The sequence below is a fragment of the Oncorhynchus gorbuscha genome, linkage group LG07 (assembly GCF_021184085.1).
Source record: "Oncorhynchus gorbuscha isolate QuinsamMale2020 ecotype Even-year linkage group LG07, OgorEven_v1.0, whole genome shotgun sequence".
NCBI lineage: Eukaryota > Metazoa > Chordata > Actinopteri > Salmoniformes > Salmonidae > Oncorhynchus > Oncorhynchus gorbuscha.
The window spans coordinates 47,413,237-47,418,783 of NC_060179.1; positions in this window are offsets into that span (position 1 = coordinate 47,413,237).

The following is a 5,547-nucleotide window of genomic DNA, read 5'->3' on the forward strand; positions in this document are numbered from 1 at the left end:
ATATTTAAAAATCTCTAGAAGGATAGTGTGAGGAGGTAATGGAGAGGCTCTCTAGTAGGGCCTCAGCAACCCTCCTTGTTTGACACCTAGTGGGGTGAGTAGAACTATCTCTGACAGGTTAGTGCGAGGAGGTAGGGAGGGGCCTTCTAGTAGGACCCCTCCGGTCCCTTCTCATATGACACCTGGTAGGGGCAGGTCGAACGGTCTGACATATTAGTGCAGGGAGGTAAGGGAGGTTGCACTCTAGTAGGGTGCTTCCAACCCCTCCTTGTAGGTAACCTGTTGTCAGGTGTCGCTAACGATGCAAACAAGACTAGCCAACCAGAGAATGGTGCCTCGAACACATCCCCGGCTCCGGCTGGGAGGGGGAACTAAGTTCTGTGAGACGGCTGATGGAGCTTTGGCAACAGCAGTCTGATCACAGAGCTTCTGTGATGAAAAGTTTAAACGCGAGTCTCCCACATACTTAGGTAACTCTAAACCACGAAGGTTGATTCGAATGTAAACCTTGACGAGGCTCGTCAAGAGTGAGCATTAAGACTCCTGAACAGGTAATCAAATGGCTACCCGGACTATTTGCATTGTGTGACCCCCCAACCCCTCTTTTTACGCTGCTGCTACTCTCGGTTTATCATATATGCATAGTCACTTTAACTATACATTCATGTTCATACTACTTCAATTGGGTTGACCAACCAGTGCTCCTACACATTGGCTAACCGGGCTATCTGCATTGTGTCCCGCCACCCACCACCCCCTCTTTTGCGCTACTGCTACTCTCTGTTCATCATATATGCAGTCACTTTAACCAGATCTACATGTACATACTACCTCAAATCAGCCTGACTAACCGGTATGTAGTCTGTATGTAGTCTCACTACTTTTATAGCCTCGCTACTGTATATAGCCTTTCTTTTTTACTGTTGTTTTATTTCTTTACTTGCCTATTGTTCACCTAACACCTTTTTTTGCACTATTGGTTAGAGCCTGTAAGTAAGGATCTACACCTGTTGTAGTTTTTGCACGTGACAAATTGATTTGAATGACCCATTTGCTTTCTACAATAGCTAATAAACATTACAGGCCAACTAGAGAACTTGACCAGGGTTAAAGCTAGGCACATTCCTTTCTCTGCGGAGAGGTTTTGAGGTATTTTTGAATTGTGTAATGTCATATTGAGTTATGTCACTGTATGAACTTATTAACAGCTTGGCCAAGGGACCTGGGTGGTATTTCATGAACAGGATGGAAGAAGTAACAGTTATCTTTTGATAAACACCCAGTAAATAACATAGTTTATGAAGAAAGATAAGGTTGACAAGGTTTCTCAAATTTTAAGGGATCGTTCAGTCAAATTACACATTTTATTTGTTTCCTTCCCTTGAAAGCAGTCTAGGTCTATGTACAAGGAGAGGCTGCAATCCACACTTTAAAGATTTTTCAACTTTTCCAGTTCAAAAATCAATATCCCAAGAAAAAATACAGTATTATAAACAGTTAACATGTTTTTGAGCAAAATAGTGTTTTTAGACAACTGCAAACTTCAAGGAGTAGGCCACTCAAGGAGTTGGTCTGATGTGACGTTATTGGCCTTGCTTGTGGGAACAATGGACAAAAGAGAATCTCCCTAGCTCTGACATTTTGAGTTACTATGTCAAACAGTCCATCTCACTGGAAGTCCAACTGTGCAAGTCAGCAGGAACTGGCTGCATTCATGTTACACAAGTTAGCTATCCACACAGCTGCAACACTGGGGTATTATAGCTCACACAGAACAGGGACACATATAGGATCAGGTGGGGGGGGGGTGCTAAGGCATTACATTGGGATCCTTCAGGCTGGATTGAGGGTGTGGTATTTTAGCTGTGCTCTTGGAGTGGCAGTAAGGGGCGTTGCAGGTGTCCCGGGGTGCCTGGGTTACGGCGCCCCAAGTCTTCACAGACATCGCACAGAGGGTACTGACTGACACTGCACCCATAGACAGAGATGAGAAAGGGTATAAACCCTATTTTCCTGGGATATCGAGTTAAAATGTCACTGAGCTACCCCAAGGGAGACACTGACAGAGCAACCCTTTTCACAGACCCAAAATCTCAGCAGCACCTTTGGCAGTGATTACAGCCTTGAGTCTTCAAGAGTATGATCTCCGCAACTATATTCAATGTGCGGGGAAAAAAATTGACACTATGATTAATAAGTTAGAGCTCTTTTCTGTCTGCATTAACCAGGGCAACACACAGGTCTTTCCGTCACTGTATGATTTTATTTTTTGTGTGCAAATGAACTGTCAAATGTGATGTAGCGAGTGAGTTGGGTGCGCAATTATGCAGGTACATTCTCGAAACGGATGACACAAACAACTGGATTTGTTATCCCTTTCATGCCCTGCCTCCAGTCCACTTACCGACATCTGAACAAGAGAGCCTCATCGAAATTCCAACAAGTGGTCCTGTGAAAATTGAATTTAAATCAGAAGCCACTGCTAGATTTCTGGATTGAGCTGTGCTCAGAGTATCCTGCCTTGGTAAATCGCGCTGTTAAGACACTACTGCCCTTTGCAACTACCTACATACAGTGGGGCAAAAAATGTATTTAGTCAGCCACCAATTGTGCAAGTTCTCCCACTTAAAAAGATGAGGCCTGTAATTTATCATAGGTACACTTCCAACTATGACAGACAAAATGAAGAAAAAAATCCAGAAAAATCACATTGAAAATCGATTTCTCACTTCCTGTTTGGATTTCTTCTCAGGTTTTTGTGGGCCATATGAGCTCTATTATACTCAGACATCCTTCAAACAGTTTTAGAAATTTCAGTGTTTTCTATCCAATACTAATAATAATATGCATATATTAGCATCTGGGACAGAGTAGGAGGCAGTTTACTTTGGGCACCTTTTTATCCAATCTACTCAATTCTGCCCCCCAGTTCCAAAGAAATTCAACAAACTTTCCAAACAAACAAAACCAAGCTTTTCCGCGCACAAAAGGAAGTGACGAGTGTCCTAAGAATTTTTTTGAGGTGTTCTAAAACTATGAAGTCCATCCACACTAGCAAAAAGTTAAAAAATAATGTATACACCTACCAATGACTCACAGCTATTTGTAAAATGTTGTTTAAATTCATCAAATCTTACATTTCTGAATATTTTTATTGATCAAATAGATGAATCTATTAATGTGTTCCTGTACCCAAAGAAACAACAAAACTAAATATTAGCAACACACAAGACATTTTTCCAAAGTACTTACATTTATTTGAGAAGAGAGAACCACAAGGAGGTGAATACAGTACGATAGTGTCAACATGGTGCACAACAGTTTAGGCACTTTATTCTCAGGTAAAAAGATCCCGGCAACCTGTCTGACAGGGATATTAAAACTGGAAGAAAAAAAGAAAAAAATTCCTAAGAAAGGAGAATTCCATAAAACTTAAGAGAATAACAATTATTTGGTCGTCGAGTTTAGAGGTATTGTTGTGTCAAGGGAGAGGGGGCTATTCTGTAACAAGTGTAATTTGTCAAATAAAACCGATTATACATGGTTCAAAGAAAGTGTTAACAGAACTCACTCTACTACTACAAAACAAATGTATTGGAACCTTGGAAATAAGAGGAGTTCAAATAGCATAAGATCAGAAACACAAACTTGAATGAAATGTACAAGGAAAGTAGCTAATCTGCTGGTGTGGTTGCTGCTTAAACTGTGGTTTAGTCTTATTTTGTGCATGCTGTTTCACCAGTCTTTCATGAAGACATATGGTATTATTTTGTAGGTCTATTATTTTTCAACTACAAGTACAATTTAACGAGTACAGCTTTGATCATGGGGAACATTTTCCTGCCCGCTAAACAGTACTAAATGTGCAAAAATGATCGTAAAGTATCACTCATGCAATAATTAATCAGTTGAGATATTTTTGCATACTGAACACAGATGTGGAAATAAATGACAGTTACGAGAGCTAAAATCAACATAACTATGTTATGACTAATGCTAAAGTCAAGCACTGACAATTAAGATAGACAAATGGGGTTGTGTTATCCTAAAAGGTGCTAAAACATCTGTCACCCCAGAAATAAAAACAGGTAAAATAGTGAAACAAACCGGGATGTATATAGGAAGTACTGTATGTAAAAAGGACGACCCATTTGTATACCTGTAAAACTACTTCACAACTATTTCTTCACATAAAACAAATAATAATGTGAATAGAACATGAATAACAAAGGGAATCAAAACACAAATTACCACAATGTTCTCTCAAACCTATGAAAAGATGATAAATGTAAAATAATTACTTACAGTTGAAGTCAGTTTACATACACCTTAGCCAAATATATTTAAACTCAGTAAAAATTCCCTGTTAAGGTCAGTTAAGATCACCGCTTTGTTAAGAATGTGAAATGTCAGAATAATAGTAGAGAGAATTATTTATTTCAGCTTTTATTTCTTTCGTCACAATCCCAGTGGGTCAGAAGTTTACATACACTCAATTAGTATTTGGTAGCATTGCCTTTAAATTGTTTAACCTGGGTAAAACGTTTTGGGTAGCCTTCCACAAGCTTCCCACAATAAGTTGGGTGAATTTTGGCCCATTCCTCCTGACAGACCTGGTGTAACTGAGTCAGGTTTGTAGGCCCCTCCTTGCTCGCACACACTTTTTCAGTTCTGCCCACAAATGTTCTATAGGATTGAGGTCAGGGCTTTGTAATGGACACTCCAAGACCTCGACTTTGATGTCCTTAAGCCATTTTGCCACAACATTGGAAGTATGCTTGGGGTCATTGTCCATTTGGAAGACCCATTTGCGCCCAAGCTTTAACTTCCTGACTGATCTCTTGAGTTGTTGCTTCAATATATCCACAGAATTTTCCCACCTCATGATGCCATCCATTTTGGGAAGTGCATCAGTCCCTCCAGCAGCATAGAACCCCTACAACATGATGCTGCCTCCCTCGTGCTTCACGGTAGGGATGGTGTTCAACTTGCAAGCACCCCCCTTATTAATCAAAAACATAACGATGGTCATTATGGCCAAATATTTTTGTTTTATCAGACCAGAGGACATTTCTCCAAAAAGTACAATCTTTGTCCCCATGTGCAGTTGCAAACCGTAGTCTGTTTTCTTTTTATGGCGGAGCAGTGGCTTCTTCCTTGCGGAGCAGCCTTTCAGGTTGTCGGTATAGGGACTTGTTTTACTGTGAACATAGATACTTTTGTACCCGTTTCCTCCAGCATCTTCACAAGGTCCTCTGCTGTTGTTCTGAAATTGATTTGCACTTTTTGCATAAAAGTACATTCAGCTCTAGGAGAAAGAATGTGTCTCCTTCCTGATTGGTATGATGGTTGCGTGGTCTCATGGTGTTTATACTTGCGTACTATTTTTGTACAGATGGACGTGGTACAGTCAGGCATTTGGACATTTCTCCCAAGGATGAACCAGACTTGTGGAGGTCTACAATTACTTTCTGAGGTCTTGGCTGATTTATTTAGTTTTTCCCATAATGTCAAACGAAGAGGCACTGAATTTGAGGGTAGGCCTTG